At 34.3% G+C, this 15,397-nt stretch overlaps 1 protein-coding gene across 1 annotated transcript in view; it reads right to left on the minus strand.

Moving 5' to 3' along the window:
* The window catches only part of LOC142983969 (trehalase-like), a 66,800-nt gene extending 52,009 nt beyond the window's left edge, over positions 1-14,791 (minus strand). The window contains exon 1 of the mRNA XM_076131205.1: positions 14,582-14,791. The gene's annotated coding sequence lies outside the window, so the exon portion shown is untranslated. The remainder of the gene's footprint in view (positions 1-14,581) is intronic.
* Between the last annotated feature and the right edge of the window lie 606 nt (positions 14,792-15,397).

A 15,397-nucleotide genomic window follows, 5' to 3' on the forward strand; every position in this document is an offset into this window, starting at 1 on the left:
TACAAATTATTTCAAGCGCAATATAGCTGTACTGTGTCCAGCTGTTGTGACGTAACACTCATGGGTTGGTGTGTCGCAGCACCGCGCTCTGATTGGTCCGTCAATGTCTTACGATCGCCGGCGCACGCGCAAGTTTTTAACATAAAATTCCATTTATAGAGTGCTGTAATTGAACGAGTAGTTGTTATTTATACAGAGACACGTTTGTGCCTTGACTGCTGATGTGGTCAAGTGCATAATTAAATTGCAGTAATATTGCTAATATGGACTCTTGCGATTTTAGGGTATCCCCCGAATGTTCTCTGGTCTAGATTGTTCCCTAGTCTTACTATAGTCCGACAACTTAGTAGAGAACCTTAGCACGCACGAATTATCTAGATTATAATTGATAAATCTGTATATTTCTAAAATAAAGTGCAGCAGGCAACCGTCAGCTGCGTTAGCCTGTGGGTCACAGACGTTATAAATGATGATTTTTTGTAACCCTGTTTATAAGGCTTTATTCTCTTCTAAGTTGTCGGCCCAATATAACATCTTTTTCGCTCTTTGAGATGGGGTCCATATCACAGACGTTATTTTTTCATTAACTTTCAAAATATTTGCTTTACTGTATATCCAGATTGTTTATTTTGGCTCAATCAATCAGATTATCTTTGTAAATTAACGTCACCGTCTTGGTGACTGACAACATTTACTGGGTACAATCCGTACAATGCTTATAGTTTCATCTTCAAACATTACAAAACAAAGTGCTTATTTTTCAATTAGAACCTAAAATTAGACTACACCTCCGCGAAATATTTGGCAATAACCAATGCAACCATAGGTCTAATGTAGTACCTAACTTGGTAGTCACGAGTTTTCCAATGTGGTATCTTTACCATTGGATATTATACTCTAAGGTTGTTAAATTAAGGTGTATTTCTGCAGGGGTGTTGTGTATTAATAGAATAATAGCTCCATTGCAGTCCCACGTCCTTGTTTTGTTCTCATCCTCATTGTGTGGTGTAAATGTATGGCAAATAATTTGCGTATCATCACGACGCCTCTAGAACTGCTCTCTTTTAAGTTTCAATACAAGTGAACTATTGAATGATCGTGTAAGTAAGTAGCTACCTAACTGTTCTGTTTGTACCTGAAATGTGAGTTTGTTTAGTATATAAAATAATTGCAAATTAAACTTTTGTTATCGAGATAATTAACTTAAAGCCATTACAGAGTAGGTAATTGGTGACGACTGTTACTAAAAAAGTAACTAAATTTAATGCTTGTAATTTTCTGGTATTAATTTTGTAGGGACTACCTTCCGATTGTTTTTTCATTTATAATATTTATGATCAAATATTAATCAAAAGTATAAAAATATGAGAAAAACGCTCTTTAGATCAGTCTACAATTGCAGTTACTTCACTTTCAAAGAGAATTACGTTTATGTCTGTATCAGAATAGACGCTTATAATGTATGTAATATCACTTGAAGAGTTAAAAGGTATTTGCAACAACGTTTGTTTGTACACTGATAAAATGGATAGCGAACAGCGTGGATCAAGTGATATAACGACATTATTATGTGGTCTGAACAGAAGATAAAAATATATTGTGAGATTTAGAAACAAACCTTGATGCTAGTTTGGATAGACAAGAAAAATAGTTATAATTATCGTCATTAGCATATATTACGATACTAACTAGTACCTAATTCGTACTTCAAACGTGTGTTTTCTAAATTAAACTGTAACTCTGCCAAACTACATCAAAACCTACCTGTTCAGTCCTTCAACGCGAAAGAAGGACAAATATTTGTCCTAAACACACCATTATTTTTTTAAAATTTAAGCTTAGATTACTGTCCTATAAAAACACCGGGACACACAAATTGTACATGGGATGACTTGCAAAAATGGCACAAAAATATGCTCAGATCAAGTCCCTCACCGGCAAATCAACTGTGAATAAAACTAGGTAAGTTTTGGACTTCGACATCGTTGCTCAGCTGTCGAAAAAATGTATTATTTTGCGGAAATAGTCATAAAGCCAGGATCGTCACAAAGCTAAAAGAGAGTAAGTTTTGAGTATTTGTCATTTTGTACCTACAGGTAAATTTATTGACCGTGCTCCTCTACCTTGTACCGTGGCAGAGGAAGCCATGTCTAATTGTAGTGCACACACGTGCTTAGCCATGAGAGTGCGCCACGCACCGAGCTCTATGCAAAGTACTACGTCGACTAATGACAAACAGACCTGCGTCAATTCTGTATGTTATACAGAGTGTTGTTATTTCTGCTAATGACTTGTTGAGTGCAGAAAAAGGAATGTAGAACATTGATATGACAAGTAAAGCTAAGTAAGTAGGAAGGTGAGTATGTTTTCTTTTTGAAATATCAAAATATGTATGTTCCAGTTAATGAAGTTATATTAAGGCGAGTTCTTGATGATCTTTAAATAAGAGGAACAGGTTACCGATGGCAATTATCTACCTAAGAAAAATTTTGCACGTAACAGAATTAATTTTTACGGCTGTGTTTTAATCCAAAAATTATATTCACGGGTACAAGCCATTAACTTAGCAGTTCATAAAATATGATTATTCTAGAAGATAAATTTTCACGTTTTGGATCATAAGAACCACCCTGTATAATTTAGTCATGTGCATCTCGTAAAGGCTGATTGGGGGAAATAAGTCCAATATGTAAACGTGCGTTCAATTGAGACCTTTGAACAAAATACTTGACCAACGTGACCCTGTCACTCTGATGGCGCCGAGACGGAGTTCACAGGTTCAATTCTTGTAAACATCACGTGGTAACGAAAGGAAATATTCAGTGGAATTTCCCGGACAAGTACAGGCGAAATGAGGCTTAGACAAAACGTCTGTATCCTACAGCGACTTTTTGGGAAAGCGATACTTTGCGCCCTGTAGACATTTTTTGTTAGAGATTTTCGCCTACAATTTATAACTTTTTTACTTTCCACTACTCGGTAGCTCGGTCTCCTCCTGTAATGAGGGTCTAGGCCTGGAGTCTACCACGCTAACCAAGTGCTAATTTTGCAGTCCTTCAGGAATTTATTTGGGTAAAAGATAACAAATATTGCATTCCTAATTTCACAACAATTGAAAGTAAGTCATTTCATTAATCATTATCCACTCCGATACATAAGTTTCCTATTCCAAAAGATATACTTCACTATACCTACTCTCGATCACATACACAAATAGTCATGTGATAAAGCCATTATCTTATGACATCACAACTACATTATTATACACATTTCTGAGGACACTCCACCAACCTTCAACTTGAACTCACACAAAGGACAGCTGTACCAATATCAGCTTGGAAGTATAATATAATCACACAGTGTATTGAAATAATGACTTCCACTCATTATTCATAGTGCCTTACTGTACCTAGTTACATATCCTACTAATATTATAAATGCGAAAGTAAATGAGAATGTATGGATGTTTGTTACTCTTTCACGCAAATACTACTGAACCGATTACGATGAAAGTTGGTATAAAGGTAACCGACGGTCCAGAATTATAACACATAGGCTACTTTTTATCCTGGAGTTCCCGAAGGATCGGGATTTACACGGGTTTCTAATCCTCCACATACAATGAATTAACAACCAGGCTCAGAACAAATACTCATGCTCATCACACAATTTTTTGTCTCGGGAGGGATTCGAACCCACCACACGCGGCGGTTACTGCTACGAGCACTTAAACCACTGCGCCAAGTAGTTAGATACACACATACATTCACCATAAGAATAATGAATTCTTGTTGCACATTCAAACGAGCGGCCATGACAGTTCGCCGAGCCTCTAGAACGGAGGCCGCTGATTGGTTCGCCGGAACGCGCCTCTGTGACGTCAGAGACTCCGGCGCACATATTTTATCGAAAAACCACAAGCACTGTAACAGCGATAGCGGTTCGTGGGTAGATTAACGTGTTATCTTGAGTTATCGCTTGGTTACAAAGGGGTTTAGTGAAATGTGTGTCCCGCCTTAGGGACCTTGTACGAGGTGTGATAATGAAATTTAACAGCCTATCCTATAGTCGTCCGGTTAATTATCGATTTACAATAACCTCAATCGGATAGAGCAGGACTTTTAGTAGTCGTTTATTTATTCTATAGCGTTTTTTTGTATGAGTTTTAACGCTATTGAACAGATAAACTACCGCTAAAAGTACTTAGAAACCGGGAGTTAGAAAGGTACCTAAGTAAAAGGTGCCTATTACATACAAAACAGTCGCTAAGCCATATGAAATGGCCTTCTGATCGCTTGAACTACTTTGAAACTAGATTGATTGATTTGACATAAACCATACATGAGTAAAGTAAATCAAATAAAAAGTCTCAAACTCGCTCAAAACCAGTAACATAGTATGAGTCTTTTGGAAAGTGGTCGACCTCGACAGTTGCAACAAGAACAAACCACGGGCGAATAGGACAGACTTCATAGCGTCGAAAGGTCTGACCATAATTACTTGAATAGTTTAATAGTTTATTAAACAGTTTGTGTTCAATCTGTCTTACTTTGTGGCGTTTAACAATTACTTTACTTGAATCACTCTATCAATTTAAAAAACTGCATCGAATACGTTGTGTAGTTTTAAACATCTATGCATACATACATACATAGAGTTATAGAGACAGACGCGGGAAGTGACTTTACTTTATACTATGAAGTGATGCAGTTAGATTCAACAGTGCTGGGTTAAAAAATCCCAAGCTAATTATAGAACACGATACCTTTGCAAGCCTGAGAATTCTTCCTGCCTAAGAGTCTTCAACCAGTACTTGGCCAACGTGGACTTAAAGTCTCATTCCAGGAGGAACTTGTGTTTACCGGTGGGACATTAAGAGATAAAAATTTATAAGCAGACTTTACCAAAGCTAACACTGGTTTAAGCTGAGCACTTCAACGGAAAATCTCTTTCCTAGTGGTAAATTTAGTATTTGAGACGATATAAATTGGCACGGGTCAATATTTCAACTGAACAAATCATTTTATTCCGAGAAAAAATTGCAAAAAACAATATAGGTACCTATAAATGTTGTAAGCAAAAGTTTGCAAAATAAAGATCTTTATATAAATAACGATGACACATCATAGTTTTCCCGACATAAGGAAAATGTTACTTGTATTAGGTATTAAATAAACACGTGCATAGTAATTGTCAGGATTTGTTTAAAGACATGTTATTAAAACTAGCTGAGACAAATGGCGAGGACAGCAGCAATGTGACTGATATTAATGAAATGAAGGACACGGCTAGTGCAGCTGGCGCTGAAACGTTAGCAAGACTCAAGTTACTAACCTGTTATTCCCCGTTTAATAGTATAAAATACTCATGTTTTTAAATACAACTTTAATGTTATAAATGCCAGTCTGGTGGATACATGAAAAATGGATGGTATAACCGGGTTAAACTAGAATATATTTGTAAACCTAATATATGAATGAATATAATACCTAACCGCCGAAAATATCTTGACAAACCTTTTCAGGTTATTGGAGACCCAGAGTAATATAATACTATTTATAAAGATTTTTGTTTAATTATATGTTATGAAGGTTTTTCATATTCCAAGAATCTAAAAATGTCCCTTATCTGCCACGCCTTCTTTTTATCAGTTATACTTATAATAAAAGGTAAATACATTAAAATCAGATAATTGCCCGAACACTATCAGACCATGGCCTTGATTTGATATGAACATATAATCTTTGATATAGCACTTTTTATAATTTGCGGATGTATTAGATAAGATCCTTTGAAGTGAGTAATGCCTAATTACTGTACGAATAAGGATGATAAGTAATAAATATAATTACACAGGTTTTGATAAATTCTCATCATGCTGATTCATTGGAGTACGAAAACAACTACGCAACAGTTTGCAGTCGTTGCAATTTTTTGCTTGTTAGTAATTGATGCTGATGAAGCGAAATATGATATGAAATGAGGCGTCAAGTGTATTTCTAATTATTTAAGTACCTTAAATCATACTTCGTGACATGATGATGTTGCAATATAGTTTGATAAACATATTAAAATTAAAAACAAAAAATACCAGTAGATGTACCCAGAAGTTGCTAAAATAGTCACTTATTATGTGGCAGAGATGTTTCAATTTCTGGTTAGTTTTTGATTTGTCTATAAAAAAGCAACTAACTACAAACTAACTGACAAATAGTGTAAATTCTATAGAATACTAGCTGACCCAGCAAACGTTGTCTAGCTATATAAATTTAAAAAAATAGTGATACTTAGGGGTATAAAAATAGATGTTGGCCGATTCTCAGACCTACTCAATATGCTCACAAAATTTCATGAGAATCGGTCAAGCCGTTTCGGAGGAGTATGGTAACGAACACTGTGACGCGAGAATTTTATATATTAAATAATATGAAAATAACTTCTAAACATGACTGCCTCCGTGGCGCAGTGGTTTAGGTCACCACGCCGATACCACTGCATCGGGAGGTCGTGGGTTCGATTCCCACACGGAGCAATTATTTGTGCGATCCACAAATAATTGTTTCGGGTCTGGTTGTGCTTTGTGTCCGTTGTTTGTATGTTTGTAAAAGTCCCCGCGACACAAGAGCAATTCTTAGTGCGGGAGTTGTCTTTTAAAGAAGAAGAAGAAGACATCTCTATTTTCGAAAATATACAGTCGAATTACAAACATCCACTATTTTAAAGTCTGTTATGAAAAAATAACTCTATGTGGCGCCAAAGTAAAACAAAACAGTTATATACAAACATAATAAAAATACATATTGCACAACTTTCCTTATAAATGAAAGGTGTATTGACCACAGCAGAATAACTGGCACATAGCACTTTAACTAGGACACCGAGTACAATAGTTGCAAGAACTAATGCACGTCAATGAAATTGTTGTGTAACACAGCTCAAAATATTATGTGAAACAATAGTAGTTTGTACGGCTTCATAATAATAGCTGCCTGGACAGTTGTTATGGAAAAATTAGGCCTTATGGTCAAGTAATTTGATCAGTTATAAAAGACTGAATGATTCTGGTTTGAGGAATTCTAATCTATCCGGTTGTTATTTTGCTCAAGTCCCCTAGATCCATTTGTGATGTTAGAAGGCAGTTACTATAACCCAAAGAATGAACGAAATCGTTAATAAATAAGATGATGGACCAGTTTGAACGCTACCACGAATTTGCAAGTGATCATCCATCAATTTATTGTCCTCGGTGATTTTGTTCAGGTTTTCTATCTAAAGACAAGCTAATAGTAAGAAATTGAACGAAAACACTACCGATCATAAAGCAAACGTTATTCTTTATCACAAAACAAAAACCTGAACAATCACTAGACCTACTTAAAATGTCAAATAGTCGAGAGCCACTCTATAAATAAAAGTGGCAGAACGATGAAATTGATTAAATAACACCACTTGAACACCAAACCCGTTACAAATACAAGAAATAAACAAGTTAGAGTGAGTTTGTTACGGAGCTTGAATTGTCCTTGACTTACTGCCTTACTACCTTAAAAAAGGTTTGATTCCAACGCAAATCGAAACATAGAATTTTCATTTTTAAACTATCATTCAACACATTTCATGTACGATACATGCTAAGCGATCTAAGTTCTGCACTAATGCAGAAATATAGTTAGAGTATAAAGCGACTAACCCCCGGTTTCTGAGGTACATTTAGTGGTAGTTCTCTATTTAATAGCGTTTAAACTCATATAAAAAAAACTCTACTGAATAGATAAACATGTACCTACTTAGAAACCGACAGTTTATAAGGTATTTACATTATACCCTTTCGACAACTCGAATCACTAAATCATGCTAATTTTAATTTCACAAAGAATTACTGAAATTAATACCACATAGTTCCTTATTAACGAACGATAGTCCTTGACATAGAGATTGTTTGTGATAACGCAATATAATCAATGTTCAAACATCACCATAGGTGCATAATCTTTCAGTAAATAAGTATATTATAAAGGTTTTACGCAGTAAATATATAAACATTAGTGTTGCATATACAATTCACAATATCTTTCGATATTACATCATTCAGTCGCTTTATTCCGAATTAGAAGCTGGTCAAACAGATTGGTATTTGAGAGAGACTACATTTGTCACTGTGTTTAAATACCTGCCCAAATTTTTCGTGATTCGTAGAAGAATCCGTACAGGTGATTTCTACGATAGGCCTAGCCGAAAACAGCTTCCAGAATTACTCCTAATCACCGAACAATTATGTAATAGGTAGTAGCACATTTCAAGTTTCTGAGCAAGTGTTGAGCATATTTCCATTATAAAAAATAATTAGGTTTTTTCTAAAAGGAAGATCTAAGCTCAAGTGTATCTTCCGCCATAAAAAAAATATGCAATGTCATGTGCCTAACGAAATAATTTCGTTAAAAGATTAGACATAATTATTCACGATATTTTTTAGAATTTCTATAGTTTTTACTTCAAATACATTATCCTGGTTCATGACATCATGGAGAATCATTTGAAAGATTATGTCATAGCCACGTAATCTTCTTATCAGTACCATGGCTGTCTGTCCACAGTCCACGTGATACAATTACACTATATTACATAATCCACCTTACATTATTATCTGGATTGCAATTAGTTATTGACATATCCGTGGACAATGTCCAAAGGTCGTATGTCACGGAAATACACCGATGACGAGGACTTGGAAATGTTTCTTTGAGAAACATTTACATTGTAGGTACTTTTAGTTACTTTTTCAGATTCTGAAACCTGAAAATCTGTATGTTCTAGAAGCTTTTCCAGCGCAGCACCAGATCCAGATTTTTCATTCAGAGTATGGTTGGTCGTCAACTCTTCAACTACATGACTCCTCTTTTAGTGACTTACATACATAGATACTATACATAAAATCTCGCCTTTCTTCCATAGACAAAGATCAAACATACCATACCAATTAAATAACAATGATTTCGCTAAAAGTTATTTTAACCGAAACGCATCCTGAACTGCCATTTCAAACTGTTATCTGGTATTTTAAGGTAATTAAGGAACAGAGCCAAAATCCGAAACCTTCAAGACTTCAGTGATAAAATGTGATAGCCTTTTGGTTTGTTTTGACGGCAATAAAACGTGATTAATTATGATTATTTTACCGATACTATTATCCTATGTATCTATGTTTAATGTCTTTCCTAGTCAAAATATATACAGTTATAAACTGCAGATGTGTTAGATCGATGTGCAATACACATCGGCACTTTCCACTAGCGATTAGCAAAGGTGTCCTAATGTAAACATTTTGATGTATGACTTCTTTAAATAACACGGACAAGTGCGAAGGAATTTTATTATGGAATAAAACATAACACTCAAAGATACGGCTAGAATAGATTTGTTTTGTCTTGCTTTTACTCATTTTTCAAAAACATTTATCGCTGTTAAAATATTTTTTCATCAATGGTTTGTTTTTAAACGTATAAAGCTTTATGAAACTTACATAATGTATACAAATAAGATACAATTCAAAGGAATTCCTATTACTCATTTTAAAAATCTACAATAATCTACTGAGCTAAATATTTTACTGAGCTAAGACCATGAAAAAGCACCTATCTAAAGTAAGTATACCGCGTAAGTAACTGCGTATTTATCTTGCCTTATCGAAACGACCCAATTATAACTTGAAAGCATTAAAAATGGTTCAGAAAATCGATTACAGGAACAAAAATCACCGATAAATCAATTAATTTAGTCGCGGTCAAGAACAATACAGGCTGAAATAGTCAGCCTTCAGACAATCAGTGTATGATTGGCTCAGATTTGTGAAAAACAAAAATATTGAACAGAATATGAACATGACAATAATTGACTTCTATGTGAACCCAGAAATCAGAAGGGAGTGAATGGAATTGATGAGTTAGAAGAATGTCACGTCAGAAACTAATTCAGACAATTTATAGAACGCAATACTATAATGTCAAGACATTTAAACTATAAAAATGCTATTGGATATAGATAAGGAAGTCATAAATATTAAAATGTGTGGATTTATGATTGGATAGTTGTATTAGAATTGAAGAAATAACCAGTAGCTACTGAGCTGCATTATCAAACGTTTTCTTCCAACTAAACTACCTAGCCTGACTGCCTCCGTGGCGCAGTGGTTAAGGTCACCACGCTCATGCCATTACGCCAAGGGGTCGTGTGTTCAATTCTCACACGGAACTGGGGTCTGGGCCTGATTGTACTTTGTGTCCGTTGTTTGTATGTTTGTAAAAGTCCCCGCGACACAAGAGCAATTCTAAATACGGGAATTGTATTTTAAACAGCTTTAAAACTAGCCGTTTTCTATTCTACTGGACATATGTATTTTCCCCCACAGAGAAAGTCACGATTGTCAACGGGAAATCAAAATAAAAGGTACCATACATACATACATAATATCACGCCTTTTCCTCATAGGAGTAGGCAGAGACCAAAGGTAAAAGAGGAGGAAAATTGCTTATTTATTTTCTTGTCTCTTCGACAGCCCTGTCACTTCTCAAAGCAAACAGAACTACTACTATCATAACATCCAATAAAAATAGAATCATTTAAAGAATTTAAGCTAACATTGTAACGTAATATGATCATATTATACAAGAAATTGAAATTAATGACCAACCTGTCGCTACGACTAAGATAGATGGGGCACAAACAAATTCATACGAGTAACCTTGCATGTAATAAAATCCATTTCTAATGGGAATACAATCAATGGAATAGATAAAACTAAAGTGAATCTTATAAAGAGTCGCATAGAGTCTAAATTCGTGTTATTGAAATCAATTACGTAAACAATAGTGGCCAAATTTGCGTTGGTTGTGACGCAGAACGTGCTAATTCTTGATTGAGTGTGTCGTTCGTTGTTTGCCGCTTTTGGTGTGGTATTAGGTATTACATCAAGCTCCAAATTTAGAAAAATCCATTGTAGAATTTGCAGCCATTTCTCATCGAGCTTACAGACCTGATAATCATGTGTGTAGCTTGCTAGTAACACGGAGTAACGCCTGTAACTCATTGGTACAATCTCAACAAGTAACACTGGTATTCCTTATGGTATTACTGGATGGGAATTAATTAAGCTATCGTAAATCTAGGTAGAATATTCTCAAAATATATTTCTACTCGTAGTCTCCTTTTACTATCAACATTTCTTCAGTGAAAATGCTGCTTCAGTGTAAGATGAAGATAAGTAGTCTTTGATACCATATCTGTCTTAAACTACTTATTTATGAATTTTTCAACCACGTTAATACGTTACAAGGTTGGAGTCGATTATCCGCAAATAAACATAATTTTAAAGACTTATAGATTGTATGGTTCAGAAATACGCATGGGGCATCACGTAAGCTTCAAGTCACGTACTCAAAACAAATATTATTCTAAGTTCTGCTCAAAGGACTCTGCGTCAATGATCAAACTCCCGAGAATCTCTGACGTCAGTGCTAATATAAATAGATGGGAGTGTATAACTCAAACGGTTTATAGTCTAGTAATATGATTGATGAAATAGGTACCTAGTAGAGACCAAAAAAAATAGAATATAAAGCGACTAAACTACTGTCCCTAAGTATAAGTTTTGTAAATTGTTTAAGGACATCTTTTGGATATAAGAGAAATCTGTCCCGTAGACAAGCTTTTAACTAAAGTTGGAAAATCGGCCATTGGTAAAAGACATCTACGTCAAAAATTCTTACTTTTAATAATGGGAAGGACCCGAAGTATAGGTAAACCAGCCATTTTGTTTTCTACAAAAACCTCTCTAGAAGAGAACAAATCTTTAAATGTAGGTATGCATTTAGTCAAAAGAGCTTGCATCGATGCCAAACTAGAACCAGAAATATACTCGAAGCGCCCGCTATAAATTCTCATTCGTCATTGACCGTGTTCTCACTCCAATGGTTGTAGATACGTGATTGGTAACAGGTAGGATGTATACAAACATGTGCAGGTATTTGTTTGGTTCAGATTCATGGGAATAATTCTATATGAATTTGAAATAAGACTTCGTTTTCGGATATAATCGCATTGTACTTTGATGAATTAGAAGTTATTTAAAAAATATCTCTGTATTTAGAGATGGTACTAAATGGCGTTCTTTAGTCTCTACAGTCTCTACCTAGAAAGAGTGCCTATGGGAAAGAGTGATTTTATATAGGTATGTAGTATAGATAGTATGTAGGTTTATGTACTAATAAAGAAAGCAAAAGTAGTAGGTAATGTTGTTCTTACGTGACTTTTCAAGCGATTTTATTCAAAGTTTAGAAGTATGTAAACAGTTTTTTTTTAATAAACAGTACAAAGCGAGCATCCAAGAAGAATTAATTTATGAACTGGTTTTACAAAAATTCTTAAAACATGACATTTAAGAGATCCGGGATCAATTATTTAGCATTGTTGTATTACGACTCATAAATAAACATATATTATACCTACCTTGCTTTTTTAAATTTTGTCGGAAATGTACATACCTAGGTACATCGTAAATTAAAGCTATCTAAGCAACAACAACAGTGGTCAGTGATCAGTGGGACAGTAAATTTAATAATTAATAATAAAACCCCTTAACTGTCTCACTGCTAGGCAGTCTCCCAAAGAGGGACACAATGACTTGAGGCTGGCACATTGGACAATTACAGTTAAGGGACTGAAGTAAAGTTATTATATAAAACCTTGAATGAACCATACTGGCTAAGTGCAGGTTAGGGACTTAGTTCAGTTGTTAAATTGAAAACAAAAGGACGACTGACTCGATAGAGCCTTAGTAACAGACCAAGCAACGGATCAAGCCTCGTATTTCATTTGCAACATGCATACCGCTGCGCATACGCCGGTATACGTGATAGTAGTCGTGTGCGCCGACCAATCACAGCCCGCCGCGGAGAGGCGCGGCGATGACGCATGGCTTACGCAACACTCCGCACTTATTTACACCATACACTCAATGAATTCAAGGAAATATTAGTGTTGACTTAAGCGGAAAATCCAGCAGCTTTATTTTAAGTTCAATGATTGAATTTATTTAAAGGAGGATGAGGACATTTTTGTAGGTACTTGCACTTAGTATTGAAACTGCTTTGGTATTTGCACGAGTAAATAAATCACAGGTGTTCTATGATACTTGCCATGCCTAGTCTTAGTATCAATTGAGATTAGAGATTAATTACTATAAAATAGGTTATATCAGATACTTAGCCCTATCTGACTAGATAGGTACATGAGAGTCAACCAATAATTTTAGTTCCTAAGTGAAGTACCTACATAAGAGTCAACTCATGTTATGTATGTAGGTAGATAGACCTACGTGCCAGATAGTTGAAGGCCTAGCAATTTTTAGTTTTGTATTAAATATGTTTTGCAGTATTAAAATACCTTTGTTTAACACCAAGATATAGCTAGGTATTTAAATGATAAAATACTGGTGTATACATAATTAAGCTGGTTTGTTAATTTATATGCATTTTTCTACAATAAGCATCCATAACTAATGTTATGGAGTGAGACAAATGTGTTACACTCCTTTCCATTCTACAGAATCTATAGACTGACTTTTGAGAAAAGCAATTAGAAAAACCTAAAGGCAATTTAACCAACCCATGTTTTCAACCTAGATCTCACTATTAGTGTCTTTTTTTCATGGACACAACCCGCAGCTGACTTTTCCACATATTTCACATAATTGTGTACTATAGCAATGAAAAACAACCTACAGTAATTAACGATTCTAAACTCTTGCGCCTTGTACATATAATATTATAATGTAATGGGTCTTAAACGCGATTAAAAATGAAAGGTTTGACCTTATTTGTTTACCTTAACTGAATGATTTATATATTGGTTGAGTAAAAAATAGCTTTGAATATCTATTATACATGGCATTAACTTTTTGAGTGGTTAAATGGTTTCCACATCAACTGGAACATGCTAACATATTAGTGTAGGTACAACTAATAGGATATTCAAGAAGGTGTTTTGCGTACTCAATTGTGTAACATTTAACTTTTTGCTTTGACCAACAATTATGAATGAAATTACTAAAATATTTTGAACACTTTCTTAACTTTCTACAATTAGACTTTTCTTACCTTTATATCATAGTTTAAATATACTTTTAGTGACTAGCAATGACCTGGCTTACCCTGCTATTTGAATTTCAATGTGTCTATGATCTGAAGTATTTGTTACAGTTCAATACAAAAACCTATTTTATTACAAGTTTCCTTGACTTAATTAACAGTTTTTCTCAGTATTTTTGGTGACTAGGTAGCTGTACCTAATTATTAATAAAACCATGGTATTACAAAAGAATTGTTTTGATCACATTATATTTAAAAAACTGATTCTTGAAAAAGATCTGTAATTACCCAGGACCAACAAATACAGTAGATCGCCGGTTGCTAATTTTTTGCCGAACATTTTGTCATTTTCAGCCAATACCCAGTAGTTCACTATCCAAAAGTTATCAATAAAAAGTAAACATAAAACCTTTGTTTATGAAATAACACTGGCTACTTACATTTTTGATGCAGGCAGGCAAAGGGCTGCTTGAAAAACAAATCATGAACAAAAACAAAACACAACGCGATGTCACCTTTTTATTTCACTTTTCACTCGGAATTTAAAGCATTTGTTATTATTTGTTATTACTGTTTTAATAGAACTGAGTTATTATTTCAGCGAGTTAGATTTTTGCAAAAATACGCAATCATTTACTTTCATAAACACACTACGATATTGACATTGACAATCAGCTGTGAATACAGAAACGTACCTAAGCCGTGACAAGAAAAAGCTGAATTCAAAATCTTTTGAATTGAAGCAGTCCAGGTAAGGCACTTTTAGTAAAATTTTTCTTTAAAAAATATACCATGCATCTCTACCAAATTACTAAAGTTACATTAGTTGAAGAAAAATAAATAAATCACTATGATACGCAAAGATTTACAAAATGTTTCGGTGTACCAATAAATTTGATTTCTGTGTATATTTGAAATTTATGTACCTATTAAAAAAAGATTTTTGTAACGAGATGATTATGTCCCGCAATATTAGAATTTCAAATGTCGACTAAACAAAAAAATATTTCAAAAAATATGTTACCAAATTGTCGCTGAGCGACATCTATCAAACATAATTGAATTTATTAGGTGTGTCGAGTAGAGTTATAATTTCTAGTTTAGATATTAGTCGACAGATGTCGCTAAAAGAAACAAAGTAGTTCATTATTTTGTTAATTCATTTATTATGATAGTTTTGCATTTTTTTTATATTTTCTTAATTTGCTCGTTATAATCTATTCTACTTACATAATAATACAAAATACAGTAACAGT

Source organism: Anticarsia gemmatalis, chromosome 25 (genome assembly GCF_050436995.1).
Source record: "Anticarsia gemmatalis isolate Benzon Research Colony breed Stoneville strain chromosome 25, ilAntGemm2 primary, whole genome shotgun sequence".
Lineage (NCBI taxonomy): Eukaryota > Metazoa > Arthropoda > Insecta > Lepidoptera > Erebidae > Anticarsia > Anticarsia gemmatalis.